The 26,696-nt window shown below is 38.3% G+C and overlaps 1 long non-coding RNA gene across 1 annotated transcript; it reads right to left on the bottom strand.

The window, feature by feature from the left end:
* Positions 1–3,232: 3,232 nt before the first annotated feature.
* On the bottom strand, positions 3,233–23,347 carry LOC308608708. Its single transcript, XR_014014216.1, has 2 exons — positions 23,181–23,347; positions 3,233–6,366 (listed from the first exon to the last, which is right to left on the bottom strand). It is a non-coding gene; the product is annotated as an uncharacterized lncRNA (long non-coding RNA).
* Positions 23,348–26,696: the final 3,349 nt, after the last annotated feature.

The raw sequence follows: 26,696 nt of genomic DNA, 5'->3' as shown, positions 1-26,696 counted from the left end.
TGCGCTCACCCACAGGCCTCTGGGCAGCGGCAGCAGCAGCCCCAGTGTCCCACGCCCGTCTCTGGGGTCCGCACTTTTAGCCGCGGCTCGCGCCCGTCTCTGGAGCTCCTTTAAGCAGCGCTCTTAATCCCCTCTCCTCATGCACCAGGAAACCAAGAGGGAAGAAAAAGTCTCTTGCCTCTGGCAGCTCCAGACTTTTTCCCGGACTCCCTCCCGGCCAGCCGTGGTGCACTAACCCCTTCAGGCTGTGTTCACGCCACCAACCTCAGTCCTCTCCCTGCGCTCTGACTGAAACCCGAAACCCGAGCCTCAGCCCCCAGCCCCGCCTGCCCCAGCGGCCGAGCAGACAAGCCTTTCGGGCTGGTGAGTGCTGGTTGGCACTGATCCTCTGTGTGGGAATCTCTCCACTTTGCCCTCCGCACCCCTGTGGCTGCGCTCTCCTCTGCTACTCCGAAGCTTCCCCCTCCGCCACCCGCAGTCTCCGCCCGTGAAGCGGCTTCCTAGTGTGTGGAAACCTTTCCTCCTTCACGGCTCCCTCCCACTGGTGCAGGTCCCGTCCCTATCCTTTTGTCTCTGTTTATTCTTTTTTCTTTTGCCCTACCCAGGTACGTGGGGAGTTTCTTGCCTTTTGGGGGGTCTGAGGTCTTCTGTCAGCGTTCAGTAGGTGTTCTGTAGGAGTTGTTCCATGTGTAGATGAATTTCTGGTGTATCTGTGGGGAGGAAGGTGATCTCCGCGCCTTACTCTTCCGCCCTTTTATGCATTTTAAAAATCTAGAATCATCAGCTACCTTTGTTTCTGGTATTTGAATTTTTTACATTGTGTTTGTTATGCAAATTAAAGCTGTTTGTAGCTGATGCATTGGAATAAATGAAATGGGATTTTTCAACTGAGATGTTCTGAGGTCTACCTAGTCAAAGTAAGTACTTTTAAAATAAGCTGAAGTGGAATAAAATACTTCTTTCTGGTTTGTGTTAAGTCTGACCTCTACAGGTTGGGCCTTTCCAAAGTGATTCTCCATTATTATTTAGTCATGGTCAGCAATTTTGTTCCAAACTTCAGCTTTCAGTGCTCTGCATTTTCAATGACTTCTGCCTTCTTGTTGGCTAATTCTGTCTGAAAATGATTTTTTTGTGCAAATGAAGCATCTATTGAGGGGAAGCTTATCTGAGGCTTAATGAATAAGGGTCTCTCCAAATGTTTCTCTGAGGGTAAGATATAACTTAGGAGCAAGTGGACCACTGTAATCTTTTCTCAGCATCACTGTATTTTTTTTCAGTTAACATGCATCTGGAGAATAATAAACATAGTCTTCACTGTAAGAAAAAGGAAACCAGAGTTCATATCACCCTTAGACATATACGTTTTCTTTTTCTTTTTAGTTATCACAATAACAGAGGGAAAGGCAAAAGATGTGTGAGGCTGAGCAGACTGAACTTGATTAAGTGACATTAGACTAGTCAGCATTCTATCTAAAAGCCATTGATGATAATTTCCCAACTAATATCCATGTAGGAACATAAGAAACACTGAGCACAGGGATGGGGGGTGTTTGGAAGATGAGATGTTAAAGAGGAGTCTACATACCCCATACAAATCAACCTGGGAGTGAACAAACTCCACTATTATACCCATGAAATGAGAAGTATAGAAGCTTCCATCAAGGTGGTCTGAAATTTTAGCCTTTGCCAACATTGTTTAACGACTCCATAATATAGAAAAGAAATGACAATTTTATGCATATGCTTTTAATTAAGAACTTAGGAAGATAAAGCTGGTCAGTATTTGTGGGTATTTTTGTAGCAAGACACATGGTTTTAAGAATATTATATACAATTACTTTGGGCAGATTGGTAGAAAAAAGGATTTGTAGCAAATTGGCAACTTGAGCTTAACTGCTGAGGTCTCCAGTGCTTTTCTTTTTCTGTGTCTCCAATGCATTTCATATATTACCAAGACCCAGTACAAGCTTTCCTGCTGCATCCCTTTGCTGATTTAGCCAGCAGGATGACAGCCATTATTCCTTAAATGCATCTTATGTTACTGTTTTTTTCCCCTTTAACACCATTCCCTACTAAGAATCTATTTCCTGTTATATTACATTCATGTCTAACTCAATCTGCTGATGGCCATATACTAGACTGCTTCAAATAATACATTTAATAGTTTTGAACACTGTGTGGGACACAGCCCTAGCCCTTTTGGGAAAGTAAACGGTCATGGGTTGCATGCTATTAGGTGCCATCCATTCATTATTATATTACACAATACCTGCATGCAAAAGACTACAATTTAATATGGTACATTATAGCTCTGGTTAAAGAAATGCAGATGTACCATACCTCATAAACTATTTACTACTGATTGGATGGAACTCATGAATTTTCAAAGAACATGAGGCTTGTGGAAAGGTCTAACAATCTTGTCACTTGCCTTCTGTGACTCTGATAGAGGCACAGAACATGTCTTTGGCACCAACTGAGTACCTTAGCTACTCTAGGAGCAGAAGTTTTAGAATGTATGAATGGAATATTCTTAACTTGCAGTGACTGTTGTTGGACGTTTTTCTAAGAGGACAGAGACTCATTCCTTTAAAGTATTTGCTCCTGATGACGAGGCAGCCTGCTTTGGGAGCACTGTGTGTGTGCACACATGTATAGATATATATGTGTGATGATAGGTGAAAGGGATAGGCTTTGCATGACGGTTACATTCCTATGAATTTGGGCCATATTAAATTTCAGATGCACGTTACAATAATGTATATTCAATATTCTTACACCTGCTAGGATTGTGCTTAAATCTTCATTAATCTCAATGTCTACACTTTGTGCAACTTGGCATAAACATGAGGAAGCACATTCTTTTCTCTGGCAAAGACAATCCTGAGAGTGGGCTCTATGGGTGCCAGAGGACATAATGGCACTGGATGATGCCACACAGTGTGAAATATATGTGTCACATGGGGCCAGAGGGGGAAAGAGGCACATATTACATTTCTATCACATAGAAAATAAGAATTGTATAAATTGCATACTTTCAGATTTTGGACAAAGTGAGACTCTTCTGAAATGTGGTCCTGCCCCAATTGCTCTCAGTGTTCTAAGCTGCTTCATGGTTATCCCAGAGTACTGGGAAGCCAAGTCACTCTAACGGTGCACTGGACATGGCAACTGTGAGTTCTGTCCCAGACAGCTATGTGCTTTTGGAGGGTGCTTCATTTCTTTTGTCCTTAATTTTATTTATTTATTTATCTTTTTAAATTTTTTATATATTTTTTGCGGTACGCCGGCCTCTCACTATTGTGGCCTCTCCTGCTGTGGAGCACAGGCTCCGGACGCGCAGGCTCAGAGGCCATGGCTCACAGGCCCAGCCGCTCCGTGGCACATGGGATCTTCCCGGACTGGGGCACGAACCCACGTCCCCTGCATCGGCAGGCAGACTCCCAACCACTGCGCCACCAGGGAAGCCCTTGTCCTTAATTTTTAAGGTTGTACCATGGGGAAAATCACTTCTATTCCACCTCTTTCCAAGGACATTGTTGGAATGAATGGAATAACATTAATAAGGTACTCTAAGTTCTGCAAGAACAAATCATCAATGAGAGTGTGGAAGAAAGAATGGAGCACACTGATTTGTTTAGAAATACTGTTCTGGTTAAACTTTGCATTCCATTCCTGCAATGAAGGACATATAAGAGCACTGGGGAGTTACATAGCACCTTTCACCTGTATGATCCTAACGAGTGTCTTTGTTTTGCAAATGGGGAAGCTGGGTACCAAAGATTGGGGAATGAGATCCCATAGAGGTTATTGGATGCGGCCCCAAGGAAAAGCAAGCAAAGGAGCCAGATCAGGGTATGCTAATTATCAAACAAACCTGTCTGTCTTCCTTATAAATAGTCAACCAATTGGGGGGTGGTGGTGTCTAGGTACAGAAGTCAATACTCAATGACCTATAATTTAGCAAAACTAACATCCCTCTAGGGGCTCAACAACTTGATATCAGTACGATGCCTCTAACTCACTGACCTCTGTAAGAGTTGGGACTTCTATTGTTAGCAGCTGGGCAGTATGACTGACTGAGAAATGAAAACCATCAATACTCTTAGGTATTATTATTATAGAGAATTATCAGAATCTATAAGCTATTGGAATAAAGGTTCAGAGATAGGAATAGGGTTTCTTTATTTCCTTAAGCCCCCAGGTAAAACCCTGATTTATTTGGCCTTTTGAAGACAGTGTAAGTCTGTAAGACATTAAACAATCAACTTTGCATTATAGCTTTCCTGAGCTTTACCCTTCCAGTGCCTTTTCGTAGTTCCCTGACACTGTCTTTTATGACCTGATTTCTATGAGTGCTGAGTGCTGATACACTCTATTCATTAAATAAGTTCTTGATTCCTTCCTGACTTTGAATCATAGTTAGCGGCTATTCTGCCTAAACTCTTGGCAGAAGATGATGGATGGGAAAGATTGCTTTGAGGCCTACTGGCTGTGGAGTAAGCAACAGCCCTACCTTTAGGAAAGGTGCATTTCTATATGAATATAAGGCAAGGCTTGTCAAACATAAGACCATGTGGATGATCAAATATGCTTTCAAGATTAACCCAAACAAGAGAGTTTTAAAGGGAAAGAGGAAGGGGAAAAAGTATCTTCCCATCTGAACATACACGATTTCTTCATGAAACCCAGTGTGCATAGTCCTCTAGGCTGGTTCTTGGCATCTGAGTTTGAGAAACAGTCCCTGGCCCTAATAGATTTAGTCATGTCTAGTATCCTTTTAAATGAAATGCTGGCCACAATCACAATCCATTTAATTTATGCTGAAAGTCTTACCGTGACCAAAATTACCTAGAGGATTCAAATGAACATGTCTTTTGTTGCTTTAAGTAGCTGAATTGCTCACATTCACAGCTCTACTGGAATCTGAACACTGAATTGTTTGTGGCAGGCAATTCTTTTTTACTCAAAAAGGTTTTAGGGGGAATAATTTAGCAAAACTAACATCCCTCTAGGAGCTCAACAACTTGATATCAGTACGATGCCTCTAACTCACTGATCTCTGTAAGAGTTGGGACTTCTATTGTTAGCAGCTGGGCACTATGACTGACTGAGAAATGAAAACCATCAATACTCTTAGGTATTATTATTATAGAGAAGCAGCATTAATGTCCATACTCATTGATTCAGGCACTAGGACTAAAATAAAGGCTTATTATAAATAAATTGGGAAATGGATGTAAACTATCTTAATGGCTGCACTACTACTGGAACTAAAAGAAAAAAAAGAAAAGAAAAAGGAGAAAGAATTGGCATATTACTGTTAGGTTTTTCACTATCTGTACACTAATCCCTGTTGTGAAAAAATTATCTTTAGTGCTAATCCTTAGGCTAATTTCAACTGTGAAACTTCACCCTTATTAACAGTATTGTAATTTAACCTGAACATCATCCTTAAACCCCTTAAAGCCAATGGTCCATAACTTAGGCTTATAGTTTTTCTTTCATCATAAGAGTAATTCATAAAGGCTAAAATAAAGCTAGGTAGCAGAAAAAAGAATAAACGTTATTGGAGAATTTTACCACAGTGTGGCATTAAAAGTCTTTAAAACACCAATCATTATGCTAAATAAAATGGAAATCTGATCTGATCTTCTCTCTTAGCTGTGGTGTTTTCAGGAATACCACACATCTATGACAGAGAACAGGTTTTACATAGTTGTTCAATTCCCAATTTGAGGACCTTGATCACAGTGTTGAATCTCCCTCTTGAATTTTAGGTACCTGATATAGGGAAGGTGTTCACAGCTCAGCAAATATTTAAATTGCTATTTAAAAAAATATGATTGAATAAAAACTTCAGATTTTTTTAAGCCTCAATTTTCACAACACCACAGAAGAATTTTGTGTAAATATGCTGCACATATGCGTGCTTATAAATGCACATGTGTACAAGCAGCAAGCTAGTCTGATTCCCCTCAATAAAACAAAGACTCTATGATTAACAGTCTTTCTAGGGGAGTTAAAGATACCACGGAAGTCTTTTGAGTTCCCCTTTACCTGACAAGAGGAATGAAAAGAGCCTCTGGAAAGATAAATATGTTACATTTAGGCTTTCACAGATGGGGAGAGGGGAAATGAAGAAAGAAGCAGAGGAAGACTGGCTTGAATTAATTGCTACCAGATAGATGAGTTCAGCTAGTAAATTAAATAACCTGTAAAGTCCTGAAACATCTATCTGCACAGCAAGTATTTGATGGGATGCATTCAAATTGTGAAGCTTCCAATCTGCCATGGTGACTTATTCTGACGATTAGAATGGTTCCCAACACTGAACTCTGTAAGCTTCATTGGAGATAGAGGGTCCTGGGAATGAAAAAAAGAAATTCACAAGTGAGCTAAACTACTGTAAATATCCACATGGTAACATTCATTGACAATAATATGCAACTGTTATATATTTTTGAAGAGTATGGGTCAGCATTGAAAAATATTAAGTGAAAAATGCAGGATGCAAAATTATATATACAAAGTTATACTTATTTTTAACCCAGAATAATTATCTGGAACAAAGACCAATGAAATACACTAAGTTGTTGGAAGTGGTGGATTCATGGGTAATTTATTTTCATTTTCTCTACTTTCTACTTGTATTTTCCACATTTACTCTAGTACACATACATAATAATTTGATAATGCAAAAATATTTATTTCTGAAATTCACAAGAAATAACACAAGCTTTGAAATTGGGCAATTCTGAATTTGAATTCTAACTTTGCTATTTGCTATCTCTGTGATTCTGGAAAAATTAGTTTCTTCATCTGTAAAACAGGCATAACAAAACCTAACTAAAACAATATCTGGCATATAGTAGGTACTCAAGCAGCTATTATTAGTATAAGCTTTCTGGAAAACAATTTGGCCATATATATTAATGGTCTTTTAAAAAGTTCATATTAGTAGTTTTGCTTCTAGGAGCCTATCATAGGAAAATGATTATAAATGAGGAAAAATGTTTAAGTTCAATGATATTATTGGCAGCCTTACTCATAATAGTGAAAAACTGAATAAAATCTTAATGTTGGACAGCAGAGAATTGGTTAAGTAAACAATAGCACCTTGATGTAAGGGGAATTTATTTTCAGCATTAGTGACAGAAGCAGAATTCAAAACTGAACACAATATGCTCTCAATGTTTAACAAATATATTCATATAAAATATCGATGGAATATAACAAAATGTTAACATGAGTTATCTTCAGGTGGTGGGATTACAGGTGATTTAAATTTTCTTCATAGTTTTTTCTCTTTTCTTTTATGTTTAATATACATTTTTTTATTAGTTTCTGCTTTATAACAAAGTGAATCAGTTATACATATATATCTGTTCCCATATCCCATCCCTCTTGCGTCTCCCTCCCTCCCACCCTCCCTATCCCACCCTTCCAGCTGGTCACAAAGCACCGAGCTGATCTCCCTGTGCTATGTGGCTGTTTCCCACTAGCTATCTATTCTAGGTTTGGTAGTGCATACATGTCCATGCCACTCTCTTGCCCCGTCACAGCTTACCCTTCCCTCTCCCCATATCCTCAAGTCCATTCTCAAGTAGGTCTGTGTCTTTATTCCTGTTTTACCCCTAGGTTCTTCATGACATTTTTTTTCTTAAATTCCATATATATGTTAGCATACAGTATTTGTCTTTCCCTTTCTGACTTACTTCACTCTGTATGACAGACTCTAGGTCTATCCACCTCATTACAAATAGCTCAATTTCGTTTCTTTTTATGGCTGAGTAATATTCCATTGTATATATGTGCCACATCTTCTTTATCCATTCATCTGATGATGGACACTTATGTTGTTTCCATCTCTAGGCTATTGTAAATAGAGCTGCAATGAACATTGTGGTACATGACTCTTTTTGAATTATCGTTTTCTCAGGGTATATGCCCAGTAGTGGGATTGCTGGGTCATGTGGTAGTTCTATTTATAGACTTTTAAGGAACCTCCATACTGTTCTCCATAGTGGCTGTACCAATTCACATTCCCACCAGCAGTGCAAGAGTGTTGTTCCCTTTTCTCCACACCCTCTCCAGCATTTATTGTTTCTAGATTTTTTGATGATGGCCATTCTGACTGGTGTGAGATGATATCTCATTGTAGTTTTGAGTTGCATTTCTCTAATGATTCATGATGTTGAGCATTTTTTCATATGTTTGTTGGCAGTCTGTATATCTTCTCTGGAGAAATGTCTACTTATGTCTTCTGCCCATTTTTGGATTGGGTTGTTTGTTTTTTTGTTATTGAGCTGCATGAGCTGCTTATAAATTTTGGAGATTAATCCTTTGTCAGTTGCTTCATTTGCAAATATTTTCTCCCATTCTGAGGGTTTGTGGCACATATGTACAATGGCATATTACTCAGCCATAAAAAGAAACGAAATTGAGCTATTTGTAATGAGGTGGATAGATCTAGAGTCTGTCATACAGAGTGAAGTAAGTCAGAAAGAGAAAGACAAATACTGTATGCTAACACACATATATATATGGAATTTAAGAAAAAAATGTCATGAAGAACCTAGGGGTAAGACAGGAATAAAGACACAGACCTACTTGAGAATGGACTTGAGGATATGGGGAGGGGGAAGGGTAAGCTGTGACAAAGCGAGAGAGAGGCATGGACATATATACACTACCAAACGTAAGGTAGATAGCTAGTGGGAAGCAGCCGCATAGCACAGGGAGATCAGCTCGGTGCTTTGTGACCGCCTGGAGGGGTGGGATAGGGAGGGTGGGAGGGAGGGAGACGCAAGAGGGAAGAGATACGGGAACATATATATATGTATAACTGATTCAGTTTGTTATAAAGCAGAAACCAACACACCATTGTAAAGCAATTGTACTCCAATAAAGATGTAAAAAATAAATAAATAAAAGGGTAAAAAATACTATATAGCCAGCTGAAGCAGACTGGAATGGAGGAGGCGGGAGTTTGCTGAGGAAGCATCCCAATCATGGGAAGCATCAGTGGCATGTTTGAGGGGCTGAAAGAAGTTGAGGTGTGGCTCAAGTATAGAATGTGGGGATAGAACTGGTGGAGAGGAAGCTTCAGAGTTAAGAATCTGGAGAGATGAGCAGGGGCTGGATAATAAAAGGGCTTGTAAGCCATGTTAAGGAGTTCTGACTCTGCTGAAACCAACAAAAGAGCCATTACACAGATTTAAGTTTTTCATCATTCTAGTTGCAATATGGAGGATGGACTGGAAGAGGGGCAAGACAGGAATCAGGAAAATCAGTTAAAAAGCTATTGCAGTAACACAGATGACAGACACATGGTCTGGGGTCATGGTAATCAGGCTCGAAAAAGTACACAGCTTCCAGAGATATTTAGGAAGTACAATCAACACACCTCAGTGAATAATTAGATGTGAGTGGGAGATGAAGGAGAAGGAACAAAACAGGAAATGGATTTTGGGGTGGGTGAGATTGAAAGGCACTTGGTTATTCAGGTCTGAAACTCAGGAAGGAGTTCTGGGCTGGAGATACATATCCAGTAGTTATCAGCATACATATGCTCTTTAGCCAAGAAATGGGTAGATTCCTTAAGGAATGAGTAGATTTATGTGATGGTCAGGAGAAAACCTAGCAAAGTTTGGGAAGACACTGTCTTAAGAAGGAGATGTCTGATGGTAGGGGTGGGACGAAGAAGTGTGTAGGAAGTTCCAGAGAAGCATGAGAGAAGGATTTTTAAAAATTTTTAAATTTAAATGTAGTAAAATTAACTTTTGTTTGGTCTACAGTTCTGTGAGCTTTTACACATGGATAGAATCTTGTAACAACCATCTCAGATACAATGTAGAACTTCCTCAGCCCCCTAAGCCAGGCAACTACCGATCAGTTTTCTATGTATTTTTGCCTTTTCCAAAATTTCATACAAATGGAATCATATAGCACATAGCCTTAAATTTTTTTTTTTTTTTTTTTTTTTTTTTTTGCAGTACGCAGTCCTCTCACTGTTGTGGCCTCTCCCGTTGCGGAGCACAGGCTCCAGATGCACAGGCCCAGCAGCCATGGCTCACGGGCCCAGCCGCTTCGTGGCATGTGGGATCTTCCTGGTCCGGGGCATGAACCCGTGTCCCCTTCATCAGCAGGCAGACTCTCAACCACTGCGCCACCAGGGAAGCCCTATTTTTGTTTTTTTAATTGAAGTATAGTTGACTTGCAATATTATACTAGTTTCAGGTATACAATATAGTGATTTGATATTTTTATAAATTATGCACCATACAAAGGTTATTACAATATTATTGACTACATTCCCTGTGCTATGAACTGGGATTTTTTCACTTACAATAATGCATTTTAGGTTCATCTATGTTGCTATGAGTATCAATTGTTCATTACTTTTGATTGCTGAGTAGTATACTTTGTTTACTTTTTACCCATTGAAGGACATTTCTTTTGTTTTCCAGGTTTGGGCTAGTATAAATAAAGCTGCTATAACCATTCATATACAAATTTTTGTGTGAACACAGGTTTTCATTTTCTAGGGGAAATATGCAGGAGTAGGATTACTGGGTCATATGCTAAGTGTATGTTTAACGTTATAAGAAACTTTATAAGAAACTGTCAAACTGTTTTTCAGAGTACCTGAGCTATTTTGCATTCCCACAAGAAATGTACGAGAACTCCAATTGTTCTGCATCCTTATCAGCACTTGGAATTATCCCTATGTAAAAAAAAATATTACCCATTCCAGTATGGGTATAAAGGAATCTCCTTGTGGTTTTAATTTGCATTTCCCTAATGGCTAGTGATACTGAGCAGCTTTCCTTCCCCCTGCCTCCTCAATGGATATCTATATTTTATTTATTTATTACAATTTTTATTTTTTTTTTAAAAGAAATTATTTATTTTTTGGCTGCGTTGGGTCTTCGTTGCTGTGTGTGGGCTTTCTCTAGTTGTGGCGAGCAGGGGCTACTGTTTTTTGCAGTGCACGACCTTCTTATTGTGGTGGTTTTTCTTGTTGTGGAGCACGGGCTCTAGGCACGTGGGCTTCAGTAGTTATGACGTACGAACTTCAGTGGTTGTGGCACGCAGGTGTGTGGGCTTTCAGTAGTTGTGGCTTGCGGGCTCTAGAGCGCAGGCTCAGTAGTTGTGGTGCAAGGGCTTTGTTGCTCCACAGCATGTGGGATCTTCCCGGACCAGCACTCAAACCCATGTCCCCTTCATTGGCAGGTAGATTCTTAACCATTGCACCACCAGGGAAGTCCCATGGATATCTGTTTTTTAAAAGTAACTCCACTGCCATACTACCAGTTTTCAAATGTTAATGACTATTGGCACTAATTTCATAGAATATTCACAATCAATTTTAATTTATTTTAATTGAAATATAGTTGATGTACAACATTATGTTAGCTTCAAGTGTACTACATGGTGATCTGACATTTGCATACATTATGAAATTATCACCCTGATAAGTCTAGTAACCATCTGTCTCCATACAAAGTTATTACAATATTATTGAACATATTCATATTTAAGGCCAGCGTTTATTTTGTGTGGATGATCTGTCTATTGATGTAAGTGGGGTGGTAAATTTCCCTACAATTATTGCATTACTGTCAAGTTCTCCTTTATGTTTGTTAATATTTGCTTTATGTATTTAGGTGCTACTATGTTGATGTCCTTTGTTGTCTCTTGTAACACTCTTACACTTCTGTTTTAAAATCTATTTTCTCTGATGCAGGTACTGCTACCCCAGCTTTCTTTTAGCTTCCATTTGTATGGAATACATTTTTCCATCTCCTTACTTTCAGTCTGTGTGTGGCTTTAGATCTGAAGTTGAGTCTCTTGTAGGGAGAACATGTATGGGTCTTGCTTTTTTTTTTTTTTGCTGTATGCTGTTGTGGCCTCACTGTTGTGGCCTCTCCCATCACGGAGCAGCAGGCTCCGGACGTGCAGGCTCAGTGCCCACGGCTCATGGGCCTAGCTGCTCCACTGTACGTGGGATCTTCCCAGACCAGGGCACAAACCCGTGTCCCCTGCATGGACAGGCAGACTCTCAACCACTGAGCCACCAGGGAAGCCCCGGGTCTTGCTTTTTAATCCATTCAGTCACTCTATGTCTTTAGATTGGAGCATTTACTCCATCTACATTTAAAGTAATTATTGATAGGTATTACTTATTGCCATTTTGTTAACTGTTTTGGGTTGGTTTTGTAGTTATTTTTGTTGTTGTTCCGTTGTTCTTTTGCTGTCTTCCCTTATAATTTAATGACTACCTTTAGTGTTTCTCTTTTTTGTGTACGTATCTATTATATGGTTTTGGTTTGTAGTTGTCATGAGGTACATATATAACAACCTCTATATATGTGATTATTTTAAGTTGATGATCTCTTAAGTTCAAGTGCATTCTAACCATCTTACATTTCTACTCCTCCACACCCCCAGTGTTTATTGTTTTTTGCATCATATTTTACATCTTTTTGTTTTGTGTATCCCATAACTACTTATTGTGGATATAGATGATTTTACTGCTTTTGTCTTTTAACCTTCCTACTAGATTTATAAGTGGTTATTCTACTACCTTTACTGCATGTTTGCCTTTACCAGTGAGATTTTTCTTTTCATAATTTTCATATTTCTAGTTATGGCCTTTTTTGCTTAGAGAAGTGCCTTTAACATTTCTTGTTAAGCTGGTTTAATGGTGCTGAACTCTTCTTGCTTTTGCTTTGTAAAACTTTTTATCACTTCTTCAAATCTGAATGAGAACTTTGAAGGGTAGAGTAGTCTTGGTTGTAACTTTTTTCCTTTCATCATATATTGTGCCATTGTGTATATTGTGCCAATCCCTTTTGGCCTGCAGAGTTTCTGCTGAAAAGTCAGATGATAGCTTTATGGGAGTGCCCTTGTACATAACATGTTGCTTTTCTGTTGCTGCTTTTAAGATTCTCATTTTATTTTAATTTTGCCATTTAGATATAATGTGTCTTGGTGTGCACCTCTTTGTGTTCATCTTGTTTGGGACCCTCTGTGCTTCCTGAATCTGGATGTTTTTTCCTTTCCCAGGTTAGGGAAGTTTTCAGCTATTATTTCTTCAAATAAGTTCTCTAACCCTTTATCTGTATCTCTTCTCTTTCTGTGATCCCTATAATGAGAATGTAGTATGCTGACGTTGTCTCAGAGGTCTCTTAAACGATCCTCATTTTTTTAAAAGCTCATTTTTTTCTTTTTCTTGTTCAGCTTGGGTGATTTCCACTATGCTGTGTCATCAAGATCTCTGATCCATTCCTCTGTGTCATCTAATCTATTGTTGACTCCTTCTAGTGTTTTTTATTTCAGTTATTGTATTCTTCAACTGTATTTGATTCTTCTTTACATTTTCTAACCCTTTGTTGAAATTTTCACTGTGTTCATCCATTCTTCTCTTGAGTTTGTTAAACATCTTTATTATGATTACCTTGAACTCTTTATCATGTAGATTGCTTATCTCCATTTCATTTCATTTAGTTCTCCTTCTGGGGTTTTATCTTGTTCCTTTGTTTGGAATATATTCCTCTGTCACTTCATTTTGCCTAATTTGCTGTTTTTATTTCTATGTATTTGGTAGGTTGGTTATGTTTCCCAATCTTGGAGAAGTGACCTTATGTAGGAGATGTCCTATGGGGCCCAGCAGCATGCTCCCCACAGGTCACCAGTGTTATATGCTCTAGGGGTGCCCCCATGTGGGCTGCATGTGCCATTCTGTTGTGTCAGGGCTAACTACTGGGGGTGTGGTGGTGGGTAGGTCTTGATCCCAGTCTGGTTGGCTGTGAGGCCATGCCTTGTGCAGTAGCTGTGGGCCCACTGAAGTGTGGGCTAGGCTTCCTACATGACTGGCTGTATGGCCCAGAGGGGTTTGGAGCTGCTGGTAGGTGGGGCTGAGTCCCCAGTGCTAACAGGCTGGTAGGAGGATTCCAAAATGGTGCTTGCCAGTGTTGGTATTATCATGATAAAATGAGGTCTCCAATGGCTGCTGCCACTGTCTCCATTCCCCAGGTGAGTAGCAGTTGTCCCCTGTCTCTCCAGGAGTCTCTCCAAGATCAACAAGTGGGTCTGACCCAGGCTCCTTTCAAACTACTGCCTCTGCCCTGGGACTTGGAATATGTGGGATTTTGCATGTACCCTTTAAGAGCAGAGTCTGTTTCTTACAGCCTTCCAGCTCTCTCAACCTAAGCCCTGATAGTTTTCAATGTCAGATGTTCTGGGAGCCTGTCTTCCCAGTGCAGGATGCCCAGGCTGGGGAGCCTGACATGGGAGTCAGACCCCTTGCTCCTTGGGGAGAATCTCTATGACTGTGATATTCCTCCCATTTGTGGTCGCTGACCTGGGGGTGTGGATTCTGACTATACTGCATCTCTGCCCCTCCTACCCATCTCGTTGTGGTTCCTTCTTTATGTCTTTAGTTGTAGGAAATCTTTTCTGCTAGGCTTCAGATCTTTCTCATAGATAGCTGCTCTGTAAGTAGTTGTAATTTTGGTGTGTCTATCAGAGGAGATAAGTTCAGGGTCTTCCTACTCTGCTATCTTGGCAACGCCATCAAGCATGTTTTCTTACGTTTATTTCCACTTCTTTGGTGAAGTGTCCATTGAAAACTTTTGCCCATTACTTTATTGTGTTGGTTTCCTTACTTTGGAGATTTTAGAGCACTTTACATATTCTGGATACAAGTCCTTTATCAGATATGTGTTTTGCAAATATTTTCTCCCAGTCAGTGGCTTGTCTTTTTATTCTCTTAACAATGTTCTTCTCAGAGAATACATTTTTAATTTTGTTGAAGTCCAATTTGTAAATTTTTTCTTTTATGTATATTACTTTTGATGTCATATCTAAGAACTATTTGCCTAACTCAAAGTGATAAAGATTTTCTCCTACATTTTCTTCTGATATTTTTATAGTTTTACATTTTACATTTAGGTCTATGATCCATTTTGAGTTAAGTTTTGCATATGTTGTGAGGTGTAATAGTATAGGTATGTCCAAATAGTCTATCACTATTTGTTGAAGACTATTTTCTCCATTGAATTACCATTGTATCTTTGTGTAAAAATCAGTTGAGAATCTTTAGATGGGTCTATTTCTGTATTTTATTTTTTATTCTGTTCCATTGGCTTATGGGTCTGTCCTTTGGCTAATACTACACACTGTCTTGACTACTGTAGCATTATAGTATGTCTTAAAATTGGACAGTTTGAGTCCTTCAGTTATGTATTTTTTTCAGAATTGTTTTGGCTATTCTAGTTCCTTTATTTTTCCATTTAAATTTTAGTGTAAGCTTGTCTATCTCTACAAAATATTTGATTAAAATAAAAAAAATTTAATTAGGATTATATTAAAGTTGTCTACAATTTAGGGAGTATTGACATCTTACTTATAGTGAGTCTTCTGACCCATAAGCATAGTATGTATCTCTGTTTATTTAGGTCTTCCATGCTTTTCTTCATCAGTGTTTTACAAGTTTCAGCATACAGATATTGTGTATGGTCTGTTACATTTATATCTAGTTATTTAATTTTTTGAAGTTACTGTAAATTGTATTGGGTTTTTGATTTTGGTTTCCCAGTTGTGCATTGCTAGTGTATAGAAACATAATAGATGTTTGTGCATTGATCTTGTATGCTGTTAACTTGATAAACTCACTCATTAGTTCTAGGAGTTTTTGTAGATTCTTTGGATGATCTATGTGGACAATCATGACATCTGCAAACAGAGATAATTTTACTTCTTCTTTTACAATTAGAGTGACTTTAATCTCCTTTTTTAGCCCTATTTCATGTGTTAGGACTTTCATTATGATATGGGATAGGAGGGATATGAGAGACTATATGAAGTTGTGGTTAATAAAGGAAAAAACTACTGGTAAATAGTGAAGACTTAACAGGCCAGTTAAGGTTGGAGGCCACAAATGTGTAGTCTCAGTTGTGTTATTTCTAATCAGCTGCAAACAGTATTTATAATCAGTTGTGTTATTTTTGTAGTGGTTCTCAGCAGCCTGAGTATAGAAATGGAGAAGGCAGACAGCTGGATTAAATCTGGAATTTCGATTTTTGCTGGCTAAAGCAATGGAGTTAGGGAGAAAAAAATATTGGCAAGAGAGAGGCTGAAGTATTAAGGCTTGATAGTGAAGGAAGTAACCCATGTAAAAAATTTGTATTTACTTATATTTTTGGTATAATTCCTTTCAGTGTTTTTCTACATATGTAGAAATACTTTAATACTTAAATGTTTTTAATTAAATTAAAAATATAATTTAATAATGTTTTCAAGGTCCATCCCATGTTGTAGCATGTATTCTTTTGGTTGCCAAATGACATTCCATTGTATGGATATGACACATTTTATTTATCTACTCATCAGTAGATGGGTATTAGTGATCTTTCCACTTTTTGGCTATTATGAATAATGCTGCTGTGAACATTGATGCAGTAGTTTTTGTTTGGACATATGTTTTCATTTCTCTTGGTTATATTCGAAGGAGTGGAATTGCTGGGGCATATGGTAATTTTATGCTTAACATATTGAAGGACTTCCAAACTGTTTCCAAAGTGATTGCATCATTCTACACTGCCACCAGAAATGTATGAGGATTCCGATTTCTTTACATCCTCACTAACACTTGTTATCTGTCTTCTGGATTATAGCCATCCTAGTGGAAATTAAATGGTATCTCATGGTTTTTATTTGTATTCCCTAATAGCTAATGATGTTAAGCATTTTTCATGTGCTAATTGATCATTTGTATATGGAGAAATGTCTATTCAAATCATTTGCTCATTAAAATGGTTGTATTATCTTTTCATTTATAGAATTGTAAGAGTTCTTTATATATTCTGCATACAAGCCTCCTATCAAATATTTTATTTACAAATGTTTTCTCTCAAAAGATCACATATCATATGTTTCCATGGAATCATGGATTTTATTCAATGTCCAGAATAGGCAAATCTATAGAGACAGAAAGTAGATTAGTGGTTTCCTAGGGGTGGGAGTGGACGAATGGGGAGTGACTGTTAATGAGTATGGGGATTCTTTTGGGGACAATAAAAATGTTCTAAAATTGATTGTGGTGATGGTTGTATGACTGTGAATATCCTAAAAACAACTGAATTGTATACTGTAAGTGATCAAATTACATGGTATGTGAATTATATCTTAATAAAATTTTAGAATTAAATGCATTCATACAGCTTTTCCACATAATCTTATCAATTATTCTTCAAAATAATTACTTTTAACACTACATAATAGTTCATCATAATATTTAATAATTTATTTCACTATTCCTCTATTGTTAGATATTTAGTTTTGTTTCCAATTTTCTGGTATTATAATAAATTAATGGTGAATAGTCATACAGTTCTCTGATTATTTCATTAAAATACATTCCTAAAATGGAGTTATCAGATAAAATTGCATGGGCCATTTAAGGTTTTGATATATGTTATATATTTTGCCCTCAAAAATTTATCTGAGATTTTAACCTTATATCAGCAGCATATAAAAGCATGTGTTTCAACGTGTTCTTGCCAACATTGTAAAAACTGGCTGCTTTAGTGTAAAAAATGGATATTTTGGGTTATTTTAATTTGCATTTCTTTCTAGTGCAGTTGAATAAGTTTAAAAACTTTTCAGAAGAGAACAAAAATGTATAAAATATCTAATAATTTAGACATACATACTTCTTTTTTTCTTTTATCTATTTAAAACATCTTTATTGGAGTATAATTGTTTTGCACTGCTGTGTTAGTTTCTGCTGTATAACAAAGTGAATCAGCTATACGTATACTTATATCCCCATATTCCCTCCTTTTTGTGTCTCCCTCCCATCCTCCCTATCTCACCTCTCTAGGTGGTCACAAAACACCGAGCTGATCTCCCCGCGTGATGCAGCTGCTTCCCACTAGCTATCTATTTTACATTTGGTAGTGTATATATGACCGTGCCACTCTCTCACTTTGTCCCAGCTTACCATTTCCCCCTCCCCATGTCCTTAAGTCCATTATCTACATCTGCGCCTTTATTCCTGTCCTGCTGCTAGGTTCTTCAGAACCATTTTTTTTAAAGATTCCATATATATATGTGTTAGCATATGGTATTTGTTTTTCTCTTTCTGACTTGCTTTACTCTGCATGACAGATTCTAGGTCCATCCACCTCACTACAAATAACTCAATTTTGTTTCTTTTAATGGCTGAGTAATATTCCATTGTATATATGTGTCATATCTTCCTTATCCATTCATCTGTTGATGGACACTTAGGTTGCTTCCATGTCCTGGCTATTGTAAATAGTGCTGCAACGAACATTGTGGTACATGACTCCTCTTGAATTATGGTTTTCTCAGGGTATATGCCCAGTAGTGGGATTGCTAGATCATATGGTAGTTGTATTTTTAGTTTTTTGAGGAACCTCCATATTGTTCTCCATAGTGGCTGTATCAACTTACATTCCCACCAACAATATAGGAGAGTTCCCTTTTCTCCACACCCTCTCTGGCATTTATTGCTTGTAGATTTTTTGATGATGGCCATTCTGACTGGTGTGAGGTAATACCTCATTGGAGTTTTGATTTGCATTTCTCTAATGATTATTGATGTTGAGCATCCTTTCATGTGTTTGTTGGAAATCTGTATATCTTCTTTGGTGAAATGTCTATTTAGGTCTTCTGCCCATTTTTGGATTCAGTTGTTTGATTTTTGTAATTGAGCTGCATGAGCTGCCTGTATATTTTAGAGATTAATCCTTTGTCAGTTGCTTCGTTTGCAAATATTTTCTACCATTCTGAGGCTTGTCTTTTCATCTTGTTTATGGTTTCCTTTGCAGGGCAAAAGCTTTTAAGTTTCATTAGGTCCCATTTGTTTATTTTTGTTTTTATTTCCATTTCTCTAGGAGGTGGGTCAAAAAGGATCTTGCTGTGATGGATGTCATAGAGTGTTCTGCCTATGTTTTCCTCTAAGAGTTTTATAGTGTCTGGCCTTATATTTAGGTCTTTAATCCATTTTGAGTTTATTTTTGTGTATGGTGTTAAGGAGTGTTCTAATTTCATTCTTTTATATGTAGATTTCCAGTTTTCCCAGCACCACTTATTGAAGAGGCTGTCTTTTCTACATTGTATATTTTTGCCTCCTTTATCAAAATAAGGTGACCATATGTGCGTGGGTTTATCTCTTGGCTTTCTATCCTGTTCCATGGATCTATATTTCTGTTTTTTGTGCCAGTAGCATACTGTATTGATTATTTGTAGCTTTGTAGTATAGTCTGAAGTCAGGGAGCCTGATTCCTCCAGCTCTGTTTTTCTTTTTCAAGATTGCTTTGGCTATTTGGGGTCTTTTGTGTTTCCATACAAACTGTGAAATTGTGTGTTCTAGTTCTGTGAAAAATGCCATTGGTAGTTTGATAGGGATTGCACTGAATCTGTAGATTGTTTTGGGTAGTAGAGTCATTTTCACACTGTTAATTCTGCCAATTCAAGTACATGGTATATTTCTCCATCTGTTTGTATCACCTTTAATTTCTTTCATCAGTGTCTTATAGTTTTCTGCATGCAGGACTTTTGTCTCCTTAGGTAGGTTTATTCCTAGGTATTTTATTCTTTTTGTTGCAATGATCCGATCTTATAGTTGTTAGCATTTGCCTTATGTATTGAGGTGCTGCTATGCTGGGTGCATAAATATTTACAATTCTTATATCTTCTTCTTGGATTGATCCCTTGATCATTATGTAGTGTCCTTCTTTTTCTCTTGTAATAGTCTTTATTTTAAAGTCTATTTTGTCTGATGTGAGAATTGCTACCCCAGCTTTCTTTTTCTTTTTTTTTTTTTGCGGTACGCGGGCCTCTCACTGTTGTGGCCTCACCCATTGTGGAGCACAGGCTCCGGAAGCGCAGGCTCAGCGGCCATGGCTCATGTGCCTACCCACTCCGCGACATGTGGGATCTTCCTGGACCGGGGCACGAACCCGTGTCCCCTGCATTGGCAGGTGGACTCTCAACCACTGCGCCACCAGGGAAGCCCTACCCCAGCTTTCTTTTGATTTGCATTTGCATGGAATATCCTTTTCAAGCCCCTCACTTTCAGTCTGTACGTGTCCCTAGGTCTGAAGTGGGTCCCTCCAGAACTAGAGACACATACGGCATATATACGGGTCTTGTTTTTGTATCCATTCAGCCTGTCTATAGACATACATAACTTATTCAACCATTCTCATATTGATAGACATTTAAGTTGTTTTCTGTTTGGGGCCTTTTCAAACAATACTGTAGTAATTATGTACATTAAAAAATTCTTCATATCTTGTTAAACGTTGAAATGTTTGCCCCATTCTTCCCTCCTGTGTTCCCAAATACTTTTCTATTATTATTAGAACATGACTCTGTTATTCCCACAAAATTAATCAGTTAATTTATTTGAACAGAGTGCCCTGGGAAAAGCATTGCTTAAAGGCAATTTTGCTTACCTAGGGAATCATATCAAAAATATATTTTATGCTGGGTCATATGATAGCTTTATTTTTAGTTTTTTATGGAATCTCCATACTATTCTCCATAGTGGTTGTATCAATTTTCATTCCCCCCAACAGTGCAAGAGGGTGCCCTTCTCTCCACACCCTCTGCAGCATTTGTTGTTTGTAGATTTTCTGATGATTCCCATTCTAATTGGTGGGAGCTGATACCTCATTGTAATTTTGATTTGTGTTTCTCTAATGATTAGTGATGTTGAGCATCCTTTCATGTGTTTGTTGGCAATCTGTGTATCTTCTTTGGAGAAATGTCTATTTAGGTCTTCTGCCCATTTTTGGATTGGGCATATACCCTGAGAAAACCATAATTCAAAAAGAGTCATGTACCACAATGTTCACTGCAGCTCTATTTACAATAGCCAGGACATGGAAGCAACCTAAGTGTCCATCAACAGATGAATGGATGAAGTAGATGTGGCACATATATAAAATGGAATATTACTCAGCCATTAAAAGAAACGAAATTGAGTTATTTGTAGTGGGGTGGATGGACCTAGAGTCTGTCATACAGAGTGAAGTAAGTCAGAAAGAAAAAAACAAATACCATGTGCTAACACATATATATGGAATCTAAAAAAAAAAAAAAGGTTCTGAAGAACCTAGCAGCAGGACAGGAATAAAGATACAGACATAGAGAATGGACTTGAGAACATGGGGATGGGGAGGGGTAAGCTGGGACGAAGTGAGAGAGTGGCATGGACATATATACACTATCAAACGTAAAATAGATAGCTAGTGGGAAGCAGCCCCATAACAGAGGGAGATCAGCTCGGTGCTTTGTGACCATCTAGAGGGGTGGGATAGGGAGGGTGGGAGGGAGATGCCAGTGGGAGGGGATATGGGGATATATGTATACGTATAGCTGATTCACTTTGTTATACAGCAGAAACTAACACAACAAGGTAAAACAATTATCCTCCGATAAAGATGTTAAAAAAATAAAATGAAATCTAAAAAATATATATATATATATATTTTATGACTTAATATTTACCCAAGATATTCTGAAAAAAAAGGGCTTACATGGTCATATAAGTTTGGAAAAAACTTATTCCACTTTAGGGGATTCACAAAATTCCTTAGCATATTTTAAGTCTTGAGAAGTACTGCACTAAAGACAAAGTTCCATGATCTGCACACAAGAAAATAAGTTCAGTCAAATAAGTTCAGAGGGCTACTATACATCCTTCTTGGAGAGTCACAAAACTTATTTGCTTAATTCCTATGCTAAAGATAACTCTCTAATTTTGATACAGGGTTTCCTAAATTTATTTCACCAGGTAACTTTTTCCCCTTTAACGTCTGTTGACATGTCAAAGAATACCCATAGTAAAATGCTAAAATAAGAAAATGAGAGAGATAAGCACCATGGATATCTGAAATCTAGGTTCTAATACCATACAAGTGTCACACATTTCATCAGGGCTTTGGATAAGAAGACAGATTTAATTCTTCCCTCTTTTTTTTTTTTTTTTTTTTGCGGTACACGGGCCTCTCACTGTTGTGGCCTCTCCCGTTGCGAACCACAGGCTCCGGACGCGCAGGCTCCATGGCCATGGCTCATGGGCCCAGCCGCTCCACGGCATGTGGGATCTTCCCGGACCGGGGCATGAACCCGTGTCCCCTGCATCGGCAGGCGGACTCTCAACCACTACGCCACCACGGAAGCCCAATTCTTCCCTCTTTTAAACCTTTGATTATAAGTGAAGGTGAAGTAAATATCCCAAGTCAGGTTTTTAAATGTAGTGCCATAGTGGACAGGGCATGATCTGAGGTCAGACAGACCTGTGTTGCAATCTTAGGTTATCCACTGACTAGCTAGATATGTGGTTTAACTTCTCTGGATTTCAGTATTCTCATAAGTAAAATGGGAATAGTAACATTCACCTGACAGAGTTGTTGTGAGGATTAAATTAGATAACATATGTAAAGTACATAGCAAAGTGACTGTCATATATATACTGTGCACCAGTATAGGTCTTATATAGTACCTATACTGGTGCACAGCAGGGTTCTGTAAGGTAAAGAAGTGAAGACCTGAGAGCCCACAAATTGATAGGCTTCTGAATAATTGGCAGCTTTTTCATGGGAACAGAATTGGAAGGCTTATCAGATCAGAGCTTCAAGCTCCATGGTATTTTTACTACTAAAGTTTTCCTTTTAATACTGAATTACATTGGGTTTATTTACCTGTCAATGTTTCAAAGAGAAGGGTTTATAGCTTTTTACCAGGCCAAAGAGAATCCCATGTGTAAGGCTGCCTGCCACTGATGGACAAATTAGTAGCATTTGGGGAAAGTTGGAGTGTAGGGATGGTGCTTTTTGCCTGTTAGTGGGTAAGAGTAGGTTATTAACTGACATAATATGGCTGTTCCTGGATACTCTGGGGTCTTTTAGCCAAAGTGAACATTGTGAGTTTACAGGGAGTAAGGGAGTCTTTTTCAGTACAATACACAGGGAAATTATGTATAGAACTTCTGCTTACGTGAATAATACAAGAGGGAAGAATTCAACATCTTGTTTGCCAGGGTGATAACTTACTCCTTTTCCAGTTCTGCTCCCCAGACTGCCTCTTAGCAGTCCAGGTGGTACTCTATGTGCCTCCCTCAGAATACTGACCTGTTTGACAGATGCAGGAAATGTGAAAACTGCTACGTTTCCGTTTCCACAGCAAGAGATGATGATCCTTCTGGATAATCTGTAAGGTTGAAAAGTGAAGTAAACAAATGTCCCTTTCTCTTGTATGGGTGGGTATTCATTTATTGGCATGTTTCTTTCTCAGTCAATTCCTGGAGGCAGCGGACATCCACAAATATCTAAAGACTGATGTGCTATATACTGAAGCATTTGTAACCAGTCCAAGCATTTACATTTCAAGAGTTGCCAGCCTGCTGTACTATGAACTAAGATCATTTTATTTGTCAGCATTATCTGATCTATAATAGTGGCTGGTATTTGACTTAAGTACCTGTGATGACAGTTCAACATCATTTGTCTTTAATAGAATGTTTTGGGTCTTGCTACTCACAGAATTACCCTGTCTTGTTATTCCACTGGACATAATTGAGATAGCTGTTATAGTACTTTAGGTGTTGTTGTGTTTTTAAAAAGGAATGAAGTATCCAGAAAATAAGAGGCTTTGGAATCAACAAGCAACATCATTTATGGTACAAATGTTCTTGTTTTCAACACCCAGCCTTTTGAGGAGCAAAGTACACTCTGAATCAGCTTGCCTAATGTACAGATAATCACTTTCTTTATATTCCTTGCATTATAATATACTTAGCACTTTGAGATAAAAAAAAGTTGACAGTGGTAGTCCCTTATAGCTTCTGCTTAGTACATTCTCCTTTATGAAATTGATGTGCTGTTCGGAGTGCTCCCATAAGTGTGAGGTCTGGATCCCAGAAGAAAGAGGCCAGCCAGGGTGGGTTACCCTTGCCACAGCAGGCTGGCAACTTCTCATGCCACTGAGTTAACCAGGCACACTCCAGAGACAAGTCTGCTTTCTTCCAGGAAGAGTGGAAAAGTAAAAACTGGCTCTTAGAATGTCTGTCTTTGGAATCATAGTGGGCACAACATTCTGTCTTCTTTGGAATCCTGGGCCTAGGGTATTCTTGCCCTTAAGTCTGAACAAAAAGCAGTTGTATTGGCCCAGCTCTTCAGTGAAGGATATACAGAGAATTACTTATGTTTGTCAAACACCCCAAAAGAGAAAAAGAGGGAGAAAGTGCTTGAGCATACATCTCATCTTACCTATACATTTCTACCAAGAAAGCAATTGATAAGTGTAAAAGACAATTCTGGAACTTCAATGCACTATTTGCCTTGTTTCCTCCTGACGGTTGGCTGTTTCAGAACTTTGTAGGTATGGTTTGGTAGTGCACCTTTTCAGAAATTGGCTTTTAGTATTCTGCTGAATGGGTTTCTTTTACTCTTTACCATTGCAATCCACACTTCTATTTGGCACAGAACACTTCCCCTTAGCAATTATTTAAATTAAAATCAGTCTTGCAGACATTGAAACTTGAGCTGAGAAACTCGATTATCAACTTCCTTCATAGTTTCACTCCCAGATGAGATTAAGCTAAGATGGCAAAGGTAGAGCCATTGTCAGGTGAGGACTAAATTGAAAGAATGCAGGTACTTCAAAAACATCAGGTTCTGCATAACAGAAGGCAAATGCAGAATTTAGGAAAACAATTTACTTTCTCATTCTACCATCTGCACCTATACTGCTTTCACTACCCCCACCTGCTCTTATTGCCTATGCTGTAGTGATTTTCACCATTATTCAATAAATGTTTACTTGAACCAAGAATGATGTCATGTTAGTCTTAGTGTATGCTGGCTAAGCTCTGTTTCTCTTCCTGTCTCATCCTCCTAGCTCTCCTCCCTTCCTTTAAAATCCTATATTCCTACATAAACCTTTGATACTATGGGAAGTGACCATAACAGTATATGTACACTTCTTTGTAGCCATTGGTTCTCAGAGATTGGAAAGAATAGGGAAATGGACATAATGTGGAATCTTGAAGAACTTAGGTTGAGTTGTGACTGCTTTATTGCCTTACATAAGTGACTTTACCTCCCCAGCTTCAACTTTTTCATCTGTAAAATAGGGCAATACTCTCTCACAGTATTTTTGTAATGCTCTTTCCTGAATTATGAGTGTCCTTTAGGTTTTATCTTTTACCCTCTGAATTTCTCTTTTCCATTGATTTCCTTGTCCACATGAATGCATGTCAACGTTGCTTAGGTGATGCCAACTTTTATATCTTATCTCCTTTCCCTAGCTTTATTCTCTCTCTTGATTATCTCCTACACCATTCATGGGTTTAAACACCATCTCTATATGAATGACTCCCAGATCTCTCTAGTCACTGGGACTGTTTCCAGTTATTTAAAATGTCTCCTGGCTTTAATCCTTCTTCTCCATTTCTAGTGTCACACCCCCCTGGAAGCCACTGTGACACATGCTCAACTACTTATTGCTTTTTCTCGTTCCTGTCTCTGCACATTTCAATATATCCTGCATGCTACTACCTGAGTAACTTTTCTAAAATTTATCTTTCATTATATTAATATCACTGAAGATCATAAAATTAATATCTATTCCCTCCTGTAGCAAAACTACAAAACCCTCTACCATGTGGCCATCTTACTTCTCTAATATTACTGCTCACAACCCACAATGCCCACCCAGTACATAGGAATGGATGGCCTCCTTAGTGTTCTTACCACATTCAAGTCACACTTCTTACATAGAATGCCATTTCTTTCTTCCTAGCATCTACCCAGATGTTACCCATCCTAATAACATCTAGCTGAAGTCCTATTTCTTCCTCAAAACTTTCACCACTATAGCCCATACACTTACCTCCTTTATTGATATACTGATATTGATATCAATATTGTTTAAGCATCACTGACAATCACACACTAACATGTGTACCACACAGTACTTAGCACAGGGCTAAGCTTACCTAGGTATGTAATTGCTAACATAACTTTTATAGCAATGAGCACACTAAATCTTGTGTTAGACTTGTGTGCTTTTCCTATCCTTCCGTACAACTGCAAATTCCTTGAGGGCAGAGGCCATGTTTTATTTATCTTTATATCCCTCCACAATACCTTGCCTGAGGCATACCTTCAGGAAATACTTTCTGAATTGAACTGATTGATTGGAGACCTGGAATATTTCAGGGACATGAACCAATTCAGGGCTCAGGGTTGTACAATGCAGGTAAAGTAGTAAAATGAATATCCATGATATTACTGCATAAGTTAAGTTTTCCAGGAGCTGAGGGCATGGCCATTCCCTTCTTATCTAGAAACAGGAGGAACAAGTCTCTTGAAAAATGCTTAGGTGCTCAAAAGAGTAGCCCCTCCCTGACTCAGTATATTATGTTTTATGCTTTCAGTGATGAGACCTAGGATTCTTATTCTTGAGTAAAGGCAAATGACAAGTGTGAGAATAGGTTGTTTATAGCTTGGTGGTCAAAATGCTAGGTGGAGGTTATAAGAGGGAGCAACTGGTGTACCTAGAGAGGATACTTGAAGAAAGAAATTTGGTTCCAGGATACGGAAAGTGTATTAATAAATGTAAGCTTACAGTGGATGCTAAAATAT

Source organism: Mesoplodon bidens (assembly GCF_964165515.1).
Source record: "Mesoplodon bidens genome assembly, chromosome: X".
Taxonomy (NCBI): Eukaryota; Metazoa; Chordata; class Mammalia; order Artiodactyla; family Ziphiidae; genus Mesoplodon; species Mesoplodon bidens.
This window is presented reverse-complemented; position numbering and strand designations above follow the sequence as displayed.